General features: G+C 48.0%; 1 pseudogene; it reads right to left on the bottom strand.

The window, feature by feature from the left end:
* Positions 1–8,234, bottom strand: part of LOC127477491 (hydrocephalus-inducing protein homolog) — a 31,559-nt pseudogene extending 23,325 nt beyond the window's left edge.
* Positions 8,235–12,950: the final 4,716 nt, after the last annotated feature.

Genomic DNA, 12,950 nt, shown 5'->3' with positions numbered 1-12,950 from the left:
ACATTTTATATATATATAAATATATATATATTTATATATATATAAATTAAAAGCTAGGCACCCCAATGGGGGCAGGAACAGCCAGGTTTGCTTCTCAGTGGCCATCAGCACAAGCATCTCTGATTTCCCAGTCTGAGCTGCAGGACAGACCCATCTGATCAGAGCTGTCAGCCTCACTGCAGAGTTTTGTTTTCCCATTATAGGAGCAGCTCAAGAGGGTGCAGGTTTGATTTGAGCAGCCTCCCTCTGCCAAGGATGAAAGCAAGGACCTGAGTACCCCAATTGTGACTTCCTCTCACATTGAAAAGTCTTCCTACTGCACTCTGGCACCTGATCTTATTAAAAAGCAAGAGAGGGAACAGATGGAAACAGAAAGAAACTGTCAGCTGCCAACCACTGATCCCATCCTCTCTCCATCCCTCTCCCCACTGTGGTGGGAGCACAACTGGCTGCTCTTGCAAGGACAAGGCGAGCAGGAAACAAGGAGGATTTCAGCAGAAGAAGATGAAACCTTGGTAAATAAGATCTCCTTTTGTCAGGAAAGGCAACACATGATGACTGTGCCGTGTCCAGGACCCCTCCTGTCCCTGCAAACAGCAAGGAGTGGTGTGCTGGCCAAAACAGCCACTGTGCCTGAAGCCTGTCCAGCATGCCTGCACCTCCAGGCACCAGCAAACCCAGGAGCAGAGATGCAGCAGGTGAGCTGGGATCCCCAGCTGCATTCCCCAGTGGGAATCCCTCACTCCTCTCTCACAGCCTGTAGTTCAGCTATTGAAGCATTCCAGGAAGCCTCAGCAGACCCAGGGGAGGTCCTATAACCAAGAACATAATGGAAGGGACACAGAGCCTCCATCCTTCCTTTCCAGGTGTTTTCTTCATGCCTGTCCCCAGGATATCCCTCCTTGGGTTCCACCACAGAGACAGCACTGCAAGTTTCCCTCACAGAGCAGCACAGGGACTCCCAGGGCAACCAGGCCACAGAAGAGAAAACTTCCCCATTTCCTTGACCATCCCCAAACATTTTCCTCTTCCCCAAAGACAGGGAAAAAAAAAATAAATCCCCCTCCCCATGCCAGAGGCAGCACACAGGGTGGACCGAGGATGACACTGAAGATCATAGATTTGCACTCATCTAATTACAGCTCTGCCAGAGATCAGGCAAGGGGACTGATCTCACAGGGGCTCAACCTTCCATATTTACTTGGGAAAAGGCAAAGTCACAAGGGGTAGCAAAAAACTCACATTCACCACAGTGCTGGGAATGCCACGGGGAGGCTGATCTACTCTCTGCCTGTAATCAGCCTCTTGAATTTCTGAGCAGCCCAGTGGTTTTTGCAACATATAAAATCAGTTTTCCTAGTAGCAAATGGCATCTTCCACCCAACTAACTTGATGGGAACAAAATGTATTACTGACAAACCTTATCTGGTCCATACCCTTACAGCACAGCTTTAAAACAAGTGCCTGCAGCAGTCCTGAAAGACAGGGAAAACAGCATCTCAGCTTTGTGGCAGAACTGTGATGCAGATAACACTGCACAGGAAAATTAAGGCATAAGTTTATTGTTCATCAGCTCTTCTTCAGCAACTGCCTACAAGCAGAAGACACAAGGTGTCATCCTCCACATTTGCTGTGGGCTTAGATGCCCAGCACGTCTGCAGTCAGGTCACAGAGCCTGCCTCCTGCCTCAGTCACCCACCTAAAATCCCTCAAGAGAGAAATGGAAGGGCACTGAGCATTCAGCTGGTGCCTTCAGCCCTCGGCATCCTCCACCACTAAAAAAAAACCAGGAGCAGGCAAGTGAAGTTATGCCCAGGCACCAGGACCTTCTAGAGGCATCCATCAGCTGAACTCCTGAGACACAAATATCTACAGTTTCTCTTTACCACAGCTTCAAGGCAGATCCCTTCTTTTATCCCTCCCTGGCTGCTACTGCCACCTTTTTAATTAGGAGTTGGATGCTGATTTCTCCCAGACAGGTTTACATCAACTTGCTGGGCTTCAGTTTAATTTTCCTATGACTACAAGACAGAGGTTTCCAAACCTGTTTGGAAACTATTTTTTTTTTTCCTGGCTGGTCTCTCCAGCACTGAGAACTCCTTTTGCAAATGATATCTCATTATAGATACATCTGGGATTAACCAAGCCAGCTACATCAAACCTTCACAAGGAATAGCTGGGCTGCAAAGGGAGCTGATCAATCTCCTTACAGAGCAGATCTGGGAATTAGCCCAGCAATGGGGCTGGTCAGGAAGCCAGCTTGGGAAATGACACTTCTCCAGGAGCAAAAGGAGCAACGGCTTTGCAGGCTGACTGGAGAAGGTTCCAGCAGCTGAGAGAACACAGCTCCCTCCTCCCCTGCCCTGCAAGCCCTCCCTCCCCAGGCAGGGGCAGTAGATCAGACAGCAAACCTCCCTTCAGACAGGACATTTGAGGTTGTGATGGCAGCTTCAGTCCCTTGCTCCTCTCCACGGCTCAGAAAGCTTTTCTGCCCCATTGGACACACTGGTCCCCGCATGCCCTCGACTCGAGAGGGGACCCTGGGGAGGTCAGACCAGCCCCTCCAAGCTTTCAAGCTCACTGGGCTGCATCTCCGAGCAATCCTCAGTCCCTGCACATAAGGGCAGCCCTTTTTCAGTCTCGTTGGCAAACTGAGCTGAAAAGCAGCTGGGGAGGAGCATTCACTTGGGAAGGAAGGATTTCTCCTTCCCAGCAAGTAGCATTTGCAGGGCAGCAGTCAAACTGGCTGACATTTGCAGAGAGCTCTGAAGGCACATAACCCTCTGGAAATGCCCATCATCAGCCTTGCTATTCTTGGCCCACAAAGCTTGTTTGTCTCCCACAAAAGCTGTGAGAGAGCACAACTCTTGCACACATCCTGTCTCCCTGGGAACTAATCCTACCTTCGTCCTTCTTGACTTAACTGTTCGTTTGAGCCCACAGCAAAATTTCAAGGTCTGGAACACCTGGCATGAAATGAAAACAAAGATCAGGTATCAAGTGCCACCTCTCCTGGGGATGTACACCCAACAAGAAACCCTCTCTCACTATGGCATAATACAGGTAAGCCTGAAACAGCTGCTCTTGGAGACAGAAGCAATACAAGGGACTCCCCCAGCACATCCCTCCCAAAGCCCTGCTTGGTCCCGTGGCAGGGCAGGGGCTGCTGCCAGCATGGGCTCCCTGCCTTCCCAAATTTCCCCCTCAACATTCCCACTTGCCCCAAGACTATGTACAAGCCCATCTGGCAAATTCACAACAACAGCAGTTGTCCTTCCAGTAAAATAAATTCATCTAGAAGAGAAAAGGCAGCTGGCATCTGCTCCCCGCCAGAGCCTGCAGCAGACATTTCTTCATGTTTTATAAGGCTCTTTTCTCTCCTTTCACTCCTCATAAAGCAGACTGTGCAGGTCATCAGCAGGATAAGGCAGACAACTGTGGAAAAAATTAGGTGGAAGAGACTTTGGATGTCTGTGGTCCAACCCCTCTGCACAAAACAGACAATTTCCAAGTGAAAACAGACTGTGCAGGGATGCACCCAGCAGTGTTAGGCACGTCCCAGGATGGAGATTCCCCACCTCTCTGGATCACAGAAGACTTCACCTGCCTCTAAAGTTCCCAGGCACACATTTGTCAACTCCAGCACAGGCTCCAAGACGTGCTGTGTGCTGTGACCCCACAGCCCTTGCTCTGCAAGGTAACCTCAGCACATGCCTTTGAAGTCCTTGGCTCCTTGAAAAGAAGGAAAAGACTCTTATTTTGGGTATTGTTTGCTTTTAAGTAGCCATCTGTTGAACTATTGTCTGAGACCAAAATGCCAGCTGCCTCAGAGTGGAAAGGAAAGCCAGCAGAGAGGCACTGAGTTATCTGCCCTGCACACTTGAGTGCCAGAAGATGGGTAACAGACCAATAACCCCACTGAAATAAAAGCAACCTCTTTTAGCAACCTTTATCTTTGGCCCTGCAAATGCAGTGAGATACCCACCTCTTCTTCATGGTCTCCTGCAACCCAGCAGTACCAAGCAGGCCAGTCCTCAAGACCATGGCACAAACACCCATTCTCTGTATGTGGGGCACTGCCAGGGGATGGTGGGCCCTGGGTACACACCTGGCTGAGAAGATGAGTGTTAAGAGGGAAGAACTAAATCAGGGATGAACATCCAGGCAGTCGATTACATAAACCAAAGGGAACAGCCAGGAAATAGTAGAGAGAGACCTGAGTCCCAAACAACCTCCCAGAGCACGTGGTAAATGGGATGATGAAAAGGAAAGAAGGAAAAGGGTTCCCAAAGCACCTAAGCCACACTACAGAGGAAAAGTCAGAGAGCAGGGAACATTCCAGAGTCAGGCCAGCTGTAAGTGAACCCAGCTCATGGGCTGAGAAAAGCAGAGCTGTAACACGTACTGAGAGCCAAGATTTGCTCAGCTAATATATGCCAAACACTCAATAAAACAGCAGCTCTATTTGTTTTCCACTGGATGAATAATCCTTTCTATCAGGATGCAATCAGGAGCCCAGCAATGATTTAGCCTGGATAGCCTTTCCTCTGATTAGGAACCTGGAAATCTCAGCTCAGCCACTTACAAGTTTCTTGCTTGCAGGGAGATTGTGTGTAACAGCCCAGCAGATTAAATACAGCAAACCTTCCCTGCAAAAATCAAAGCAAAGCCAGAGCTGCTGCTCACCTCTTCAAACAGCTGCAGAGCATTTCAGTTGAGGGAACAGAGCAAAGGATCATTCTTGCACTGATCCCTTAAAATTAAAATTATGCAAAATCATTTCCATCCAGATTTAAATGACTGAAGGTGTTCATTTCCTTCTGGAGTCAGGGCAAAATAACGGGGACTTGCCACCTCCACACATCTGCACTCTGGGCTTGTCTGTGTGTGACTTACACAGCCACTGCAATAACACAGTGCAAGAACCAAAGTCTCTCCAATCACTTTATAAGTTAGCCCAGGGAGGTCCAGCTCACAAAACAGCAGGGCCAAAATCTGAAACAAAGATATGCCTGGGGCATGGGGAAGAACAGGGAGGAAGATGCAATGCTGGAAGCACCGGGTTTCTGAAGCTCAGAGCAGCGTGGATGCACTCAGGACAAAAAGCTCTTCATGCTGCATTCCCATACATAATTACTGGAAGTTTTAGCTTTCTCAGTGTTTAAGGCTGTCCTGTACCTTGCTGGAGGTGTCTCCTACAGTAGAGGACCTTGATTCACTCAGCCTTGGCAAGACAAAGCTGTATCCTAATGACAAAAAGCAGACCCGAGCTGAACGTGGGACCACTGTGAAAGTCACTGTCTGAAGTCCAGGACAGAAAAGCAAAGGTCTGCCTCCAATCTCCATCAAAAGGGGCTAATTCCCAAGTGCCTCCTGGGCAGTAAATCAGTCACTGGCAGACCAACCATGTCTTTGAGAAAGAGTCTGAAGCCTCCACCGTGAAGACCAGACAAGCCCCAGATGTCTTCAGCACAGGGCTGGCTGAATTATCCACACCCCAGGAATTAGCTAAGTGCAGTTTAACTCATTTGCCTGCTTAGTCCAGAGCACTATTAAATTCCCACACATTGATCCAAATTGCCAGAGGTGTTTTAACCCTTGAGACCCCCAAGATGGTTAAGAAAGCAATTTTAAATATACAAATCTCATTTCCTTCAGTGTTTAAGGGACTCTGAATGAACTGCTCGTCCGTCCTTGCTACCACCTCTTGCTAGGAGGGGGGTTAATTCAGCTCCATCTTGCATGTGATGCCTGCTTAAAACACGGAGCTGAATCAGCAGATCCTGTCCTGGAGGAAGAGGTAACCCTGCCCTGAACTTCTGTGCATCACGCAGCCCTAATTTGTCTCTGCAAACTGAGGGCAAGAAGCAGGACAGAAACAGAACAATTAAACAGGCATAAACTGCTGGATTTTGAGGCCTGGCATCCCCCTGCCAAAAGACACATCCAAAACCACCTGGGCTGAAGGATTGTTCCTTCAGGCACAAGAAGCAAAGCAGTAACACCTCTGTTCTTCTCCTGGTTTCGGTCACCAGAGAGCTGCTCATCAGCTCCTGGCCAGAAAAGTTCAGATCCTAATTAAAGGCAACATGTAAAAGCCCAAAGCAACAAAGACAGAGATTCATTGGCAGCATCTGGCAACTGACAAAAATACAGAAGCTTTCGGTAACAATTTTTTGAAGGGAAAACTAAAATTTCCAGGACTCGCCGCTGGAAGGCTCTTGGAGGAGAGGGTTAAACATTGTCAACTGGCAGATTTAAGCACTGTCTGGGAAATGTCAAATGCTGTCAAGATATGACAAAGCTCTCTGCAGTGATGCCCCCAGCAAGGGGCTCATCTCCCAGAACAGGCTGATGGGCCATCAGCCCTGCCAACAGAAAGCAGCTTATTAGCAGTTGGTACAGACAGTACAGCACCCTCAAATAAAAAAGGTCAGCTCAGTAAGGCACCCAGCATCTCCCTCTTGTACTTGCAGCCACACCTGCAGCCCTGCCCTGCCCATCAGGAGACCTCTCAGATGGAGTCAGTGCTCCCAGGCTTCCAAACCCTGGCTTTCCAGGAGCTGCACTCAATCCGTTTCAGGGAAAAAAGATTAAAACATTCCTTAACTTCGTCAGCACACTTCCAGGAATTTTCTCACCTCAGAGAAAATGAAATGGAAGGAACACTTCTATTCAGTTGCTCCAAAGCAAAATAAAACCAGCCACTGCAGCAGCAAGACAGCTACCACTGGAGGAGAGCTCTTCAAAGCACTGAAATAAATAACCTTGCCTCCAGCTTCCAGCTGCACTGGATTGCTTTATAATAAACCACCTTACACAAACCCCAAAATAAAATGCCTCCTACAAGTTATCAAAGAAACAGCACTAACAGTGTTCTTGGTGCCCACAGGATTAGGCATTGGCTTCTAAATCCCCCCATCCTTTGTTCCCTACACCAAAGTTTCAGGTCTGATTCAACCCCAGCATCAGGCTGGTGTTCTGAAATGGTGATGAAAGCGGCTTCAGCAAGAGCAGACAGAGCACAAAATCCTCCTTATTAGTTCAAGTCCTGCTGTCTCTGACCAGCTCGATTGCCACAAGAGCCACTTGGCCTGGGGCAGCCAAACAGCCACAGAGCCCAAGCAGGGGACGGGGCAAAGCCTGTGGAAGAAAGAAAGGTGAGAGAGAGACTGACAGAGCGAGGAGCACGTGGATCTGAATATCTCACCATCCCTTCCCAGGTGCCCCCATCTGGCACCAGAACTATCAGGGCCGATGCTCCAAGAGAGAGACACCCCTGCTGCTTTCTCTGCCCTTGCTTGGCACATCAATATTTAAGTGACAGATGCCTTTACTTCACCTCTGAGATATCCTTTGAGGGGAGAGGAGGAGGAAGAGAGGTGATGTGGGGCAATGCACCACCCGGGGAAGATTAAAAGAGCCGAGGTTTCATGAAACCGATCCAGGTGCCAGACATTTTTCTGTCGTTACAGATGTTCCTATACGTGGAACTGCAAAAGATTAAAATCCCTTGCGCGGGGAGAAGAGAAAAGCTTTGGAGACGAGCACAAAGGACAGTGCTGCAAACTCTTTCAAAGCCAGCAGAGCTCACCTCCCCCCGGGGGCGACCAGCCCTAATTGCCACATTGCTTCCCGGTAATGACAGGGGGGAAGGGAGTCAGGACAGCTGCAAAAAAAAAAAGTAAATGAGACTTCTCAAAAGGGGGGAAAAAAAGGAAAGAGAAAATAACTGAGATCTTTTTTTACCGTGCCATTTGTGACAAGAGCCATCAAAGCACGGGGGTCGGTGATGGGCGGCCGGGGAGAACAGTCAGGATTCGACAAAACTGTTCAGACGGCACGAAATCAGGATGAGAATTAACATCCATCAAAAAAAGTCCTCAGTCCTTTGCTTTGCCCTAGGGGTACCTCTGTGTCACAAGGTAAACATCCCTTTCTGCTGCCCAGATGCAGACCAAAACCACTCTTTTTCCAAAGGAGGATGGGACACCACCTCTTCTCTAGCTGGGGAAGAGGAGCTCCGTCCTGATCCAACAGGCACCAGAGTGGGCTGTGCTGCTCACAGTCAGCTGTGGTAGGATGGGCAATTGCTCATGGGCTCCTCGGGGCCACAGCAGAAGCTAAATCCAAAGCTCAGTCACCCCAACCTTCCTCTTCTGCTCTAGTTTCACAAAGGTAATTCTAGTTTTGAAAATAACTCCGTGACTCACCTTCTGTGCCAGTGACCCCATCTTCACTGGGGCTTGCTCTCTTTCCTTAAGCAAAAAGGAAAGGGCAGGGGAAACCTGCCTGAGCAAATTGTTTCCCTTCTGCAGGGGGCGTTTGCTCAGCCCTCCAGCACTGGGAGGCAAATTATCTTCTGGCACAAGGGCACAGAGTTCAGCACACTCTGCTAGCAAAGAGCTTGGCCCAGGTCTCCCTTCTTGATTCCTGCTTTCTAACAAGCACCCCACTGCTAAGACAGTATTTAAAAAAAAAAAAAAAAAAAAGGCACCAGCACAGCTGAGGAGACTCAGGCTCCCACCTCCTGCCTTCCTCAGCAGACCTAGCAACACCCAGGAAAAAGGAGATCTGGGAGTCATCAGATATCTCATCTCATTTATTCCTTACAGCTGCCCCTGTTCTTTCCCCCATATCATTATGGGCAAAATACATGGCAATTACAGTCCCCCCTGTGGGTACATTTTCCACGAGGTTTTGAAGTGCAGCTCTGAAGCAGAGCTCCATCCAAACAGACCCAGCTCTGAGATCTGCATCCCAAAGCTCAGTGGGAAATGGGCACCTCAAATCCTTGCCAAACATCAGTCTTCCCCAACAAGCCATGTAGGACACACATTCCTGTGCCCTCTGCCCTGTGCTGTATTAATTCCTTTCACCACATCAAAGGTCTGCAGTGTCTGACAGTGTTATTTGACAAATTGCTCCCTCCTGTTGCTTTACAGCACTCCTGTTGCCACAGCATTGCTTCCAAGGCTTCCCATTTACCCTAAGGAGCAAGGTTACCCCAGCACTTCAACATCAGACAACAGGTTATCAGACACTTCACTTAGTCAGCTAAGGCACAGAGCAAGCCCTGCACAATTTATGGTGCTACTGGAAGCTGGTGGGGTGGCTACAGCTCAGCTGCATTTAGACAAATCCCTTCTCCAGGCACAGCCTCATCCCACCTGCCAGAGCCCCTGGCTCAGTGCACTGGGCCTGAAGGCATGTTTTTCATCACCCTTCAAGTCCCAGAAGACCAGGACATGAAAGGAGCACCCTAAGGACACAGTCAGAGCGGCCCTGGCTGTAGTGAGGGAATTGAAAAAGTCAGATAGAAGCACAACACCTTTTCCATTTAGTTTCCTTTTCCACACAGTAACTTCTGCAGCTTGGGGTGATGGAGCCATGCACAACCAGTGGGTAGGGGCTCATAGCTGGATGCTTTGCATCCTTCTTGTCATTGCTGTCAAGACATTTTGGCTCTGCAAACCTAAATTCTGGTTCTGCACTGATTCCCCGAAGAGTCAAACTACAGTTTCAGGCATCCCATTACCTGCAGAGGATCCTGGAAGTGTGACTGACCACAGTCTAACCTTTCCTGTAAGAAACAATGGGACAGAGGAATGTGTGCAGGCAGTTCAGAAACACACACACAACCTAAACCCACAAGGATAGCACACGTGGCATGGAAGATGGAGAGACAGAAGCAAGACCACTGGGGTTGCCAGCTGCCAATATAACACTTGGTAGTGACAAAAGTAGTAAAGGAGATTCTAACTGCTTTTAAAATACCAAGAACTAACTGCTTACTAGCCTGAAATTGAGTGGATAACCCCTTTATAACGCAAAATTAAACTTCATCATGTCCTGTTGACCCTGCCTGACCCATCTTCAAACACATCACCCTTCTGAAAGATCTCAGCTGCTTCACCTGCAAGACTGAACACTGGACAAATCCCTCACTGCCAGTGGTCCTGCTACCTCTTCCAATCCATTACATTTTCATCACCACCTTCCTGCTGCTCCCCAAGGTCAATTAAGGATGAAGGATGAAGGAAAGCAGGAGAATGACAACAGTAACCAGAGCAGGGTATTAAACAGCTGACAGCAGAGCTCTGAAACAGAAGGGACAGACAGCAAGGCGTTCCTGTGCACCAGCTTTCACAATGCAAACACAGTATAAACAGGGCAATAATCTGCTCCCAGGTCTGGAAAACCCAACCCCTTCAGCAGCAGCAGCACGACTCACTTCTGCAAACTTCCTTCCACAATTCTTAAGGACGGGAGCTTCACCTTGATCCAGATCCTGCCCACCTCCAAGCTGTACTGCCACTTGGAGGTGTTCCCTCTTGCTGTGGGGCACTCTCAGCATCCCAGCACAAACCCCAAGACCATAATTTATACAGGCAAGGCTGGGTGCAAGCATCCTGTCTGTCTCATCCTCAGAGAGCTTGCAGTAAGCATTAACAATACTTGTGCCACCACTTTTCCTACTTCAAGGAATCCTTCCCTTCCCCACTGTCTAGTTAACCAAGTAGAAAATATCTTCTCTGGATCAACCCTTCCTTATTGCCTTCCTTCTCCAGCACTGCCTGTTCCATGTTGGACATCACCACTCACCAGACATGACTTGCTTTAGAAGTGGATTTGTTTTGCTTTTTACTTTCTATTATTGCTGTGGTACTTTGTGCTTTTAGGCTTGTGTTTTCAAATTCTTCTCAGCAGTTACAGGCATTAACAAAAAAAAAAAAAACACAAAAGAGAACAAAAAGCTCTCCAAATTCTAACATGAATAGCCTGGGATTTCATGAAAAGTTCAATACTGAAAGGAAGTGAGGAAGATTTGAAAGATTGTTCTGCAGTTGAGAGTCCTCAAAAATAACACAGTAGAACTCCCATCAAAACATGCAAAGCCCTAATTTATGTCTTGCTTTTTTTTTTAAACCCTCAGCTTCACATGAAGCTCAGAGTCCATACACATTCCTGCCACACCTCCCCAGTAGCAGCTTTCAGATACATAGACCTCTTCCACTGGTTTGCCAGTCAGCCCCTGCTTCAGTAGCATCCCTGCACCTTGCTCTGCTCTAGTGGGCCAAAAATTAGCACATCCATGTGCCCATGCTCATAAACCAGGACTGTGCTGCAGAGGCCTGGAAAGGCTTCTAGGTACAGAGACAGCTCCTCTGGAATTAATGCATCTTGCATCAACAGAGGCGAGGCCTTAATATTTCAGCAGGAACCAGGATTTCATGTGTTGGCCCTCTTCCAAAAACTTAGGCTACTTACATCACATGCACTGGAATCAAACAAAGCATTATGGTTTAGTTAATTTTTTCTGCTCCATATATCTTCACAGGCATAAGAAACAGCCTTCTGAATTTGAAATGGAGCCTGAAGTTTCTGCAGAGCTTCACTTCCCAAAAACCAAATATTTACATCCACTAGCACCAGCTGCCTCTTTTCTTTTCTCCTCCATTTCATTTCCAGATGCATTGTTGGTGCATCTGCTCTATTAATTAAAACTGATTTACACAAGACAAAATAGAATCCTTAATAGAAGCCTTCAGTGCAAACGAGTGACGTCCAAAATTGCACTGACAGCTTCCAAAATTCCCGTGTCCCATTTTCTCACCTTTGCTGCTTGAAAAGTGTTTTCCTCTCTTCAAGCCCACAGGACACTCCTGTAGCTGAAACCAAAAGATAATTCAGCCTAACCTGACTCTCCTGACTTGCTCTTAGCTCCTGCCATCAATGATTAACACGGTGGGGGCTGAGGGGAAGGCTTGGTGGTGTTCTGCTGTTTGTTTTCGTGATTGGCCCATTTTTCAGGCTCATTTTTAGGAGAGCAAGGAGTGGTGATGTAGTTTGGCTCCTGGCTTTAGCTGACTTTACAGTGCTTAGCAAGGAATAAATCATCACACGACTGGTAAAGCAACACACGACAAGGGATCTGAGGAGCAAAGAGCCTCCACTGTGCATCCCCCTCATCCTCAGAAGAGCCTCACTGGCCTCTGACTCTGGGGTTTGCCTGCAGTTAGTAACCCAGTGGTAACTTCCTTAGAAGGCTTTGCCTTTCATTATCACAGTATCTGAAAGACCTTGTCATCTTCCAGACATGGCTCAGAAGGGCTTGAGGTGGGAAGGGGAAGAGAAAAGCACACAGACAGCAGCATTTCAATTTATACTCCCTCTGGAAACAAGGCAATACCCCTCTGCCAACTACCAGGAAGATTCTGCCCCTGTTTCTCTCAGTTCCTTCTATATCCAAACACCTTTCTGACACCCTGCTGGCTCTTCCAGCCTCTGCAGGACACATCAGCCACAAAGGCCATCTCATTCTCCATGCTTCTCTCCCAGCTTCAATTTAATCTCTGCTGTGAAAAGCCACAGAAATGCAGCCCCTAAAACTCATCTACCTTCAGGGGGAAAACTAAATATACAAGTTGGCTCTAAGAGCAGATGGTGTCTAAAGGAAATTATGATAATTAAGCTTCAGAATTGTAGATTTCCAAGGGACTACTTCAGTCCAGCACCAGACCTCTAGGCCAGCGCCACAGTTAAAAGTTTCACCACATTTCATTAATTGCTAATTACTGCTTCATTACTTCCACTCACGCTCCTCAGATTGCTGCTGTCACTGTTTCCTTCAGGGAACGGTTCAGGTCACTTCAAAACTGCAAAGAGTGATGTGATGAGTAAGGTCAGTTATTGAAACACAAATAAGTATTCTCAGCTGCTCCCCTCGCCAAGCGCGGTTTGTCATCAGGATCGTACCACGGCAGTCAGAAGACGTTTTTAACTTCAGTTCTGGCTCCACTTTGGCAAACCCCAGTCCCAGCATCCAGCCTAAGGAGCAGTGCCTGTCCTGTCTGTCCCCTCTGCAACCCACTGAGGAACTACAGTGAGACTGAATTCCCCATCCGAGGCTAATCCGCTTCCTACTCAAACTCCTCCCTGAGCAAGTC

The sequence above is a fragment of the Manacus candei genome, unplaced genomic scaffold (genome assembly GCF_025592945.1).
Source record: "Manacus candei isolate 608988 ecotype Guabito, Panama unplaced genomic scaffold, ASM2559294v1 h1tg000053l, whole genome shotgun sequence".
Lineage (NCBI taxonomy): Eukaryota > Metazoa > Chordata > Aves > Passeriformes > Pipridae > Manacus > Manacus candei.
This window is presented reverse-complemented; position numbering and strand designations above follow the sequence as displayed.